A 1,791-nucleotide genomic window follows, 5' to 3' on the forward strand; every position below is an offset into this window, starting at 1 on the left:
TTATTTACCTCTTTAAGGGACCCTATCTTCAAATACAGTCACATCGGGAATTAGGGTTTCAACCTCTGAATTTTGGGGTAGGGAATACAATTCAGTCCATAACAATGGGCAAAGAGATGATTTTCCAAAAGAAATGAAAATAATTTTTTAAAATGGTCACTCTAAGTAGTTTATTGGAATGGACATGGACATTCTAGGTAGTTTATTCCAAGGCAAAACAGTTCACAAACATTGTTTTGTTTGTAAATTGTTTTTAACAAGGTAGCCATTAGTTACATTGTGCTTTCTGACTTCAATTGTATTTAAGCCCTTGAAAACTGTGATTGTTGCATAGAACACAAAAAGATTTGCGTAGATTCCATATAAATCAGAAAACCAGTAAGAACATTCCATATTATTTTGAGGTGTTACGAAGAGTAATTGATGTTACATTTTAAAGGGAACTGCTGTGGTTGAATGTGTCCCCTGAAGTTCATATGTTGGAAACTTGATCTCCAGTGAAGAGGTATTAGGAACAGGAGCTTAATGGGAGTGATTGGGTCATAGGGGCACTAATATCATTAACATATTAATGCAGTTATCATGGGAATAGGTTTGTTACTGTAGGAGTGGTTTCCTTATAAAAGGATGCCTTCAGCTCCCTCTTGTTCTCTTTCTCTTGCCCATGTGATGCCTTCCACCATATTACGACACAGTAAGAAGGACCTTACCAGATGATGCCAGACGCTTGATCTTGGACTTCTCAGCCTCCGCACTAAGAGGAAATAAATTTCAGTTTTTTCTTATAAATTACCCAGTGCAGGAAAGTATGGAATAAGACAAAGATAATGATGAAAATAATGATCATGATTCAAATAATAGAAATTAAATGGGAATGTCAGAAATAATTGTTGAATTTAACTCATTTTGGCATGAGAGCTTGGAAACATGTCCCCCAAAAGTAACAGCTTATGAAGAATGAATTGAAATAATGGGAAACGTGGCAGCACCTGTGGCTCAAGGAGTAGGGCACCAGCTCCATATACCAGAGGTGGTGGGTTCAAACCCAGCCCTGGCCAAAATCTGAAAAAAAACCCACAAAAGCTAAAAAATGGGAAATGTACACATAAAGAAAGACTTCACAAAAAAACCAGACATCAAATACTGCTTCATCATTGTAGTTTAGTTTCTATGCCAGATGTGACCAACATGCTCTACGGCCAGAATTGCAAACCCTATGGGTAGTTTCTAACTTTTCAACAATGTAAAATGTTTTGGACCGAGTAATCTGTAGTTGAAAACATTCATGTAGAGGTGTCTGTCAACATGGCTGCTATGAAAGGGGAGGAAAAATACTTGCAAATTGAATCCACCAATATATACAATAATACATGAAAGGGATAACATGCCATAACCACATAGGGCTTATTTCAGGAACACAGTCTGGTTCAAGATTTGTATTCATCATAGCAACTAAACAAAAAATAACAACAACACAATCATCTCAATAGTTACAGAGAAAGCATTTGACAACATTCAAAGGCCATTCATGACAGAATAAGAAGGGACTACACTGAATAAATTACAATGTTTTCCTCTAAGACTGAGTATAAGACAAAGATGTTTGCTTTTACCACTCCTATTCAACATTGTACTTGGGGTACCAGATAGTGAATGCAACAAGGCAAGAAAAACAAATTAAAAAAAAATACAGCTCAGAAAGGAGGAAATGAAACTGTTCAGACTAGGTGATTTTCTACATAGACACCCCTAAGGTATGTACAAAAACCCCTCTATAACTAATAAATAATT

The sequence above is a fragment of the Otolemur garnettii genome, unplaced genomic scaffold (genome assembly GCF_000181295.1).
Source record: "Otolemur garnettii isolate 467f Iridium unplaced genomic scaffold, OtoGar3 scaffold00048, whole genome shotgun sequence".
Classification (NCBI taxonomy): domain Eukaryota; kingdom Metazoa; phylum Chordata; class Mammalia; order Primates; family Galagidae; genus Otolemur; species Otolemur garnettii.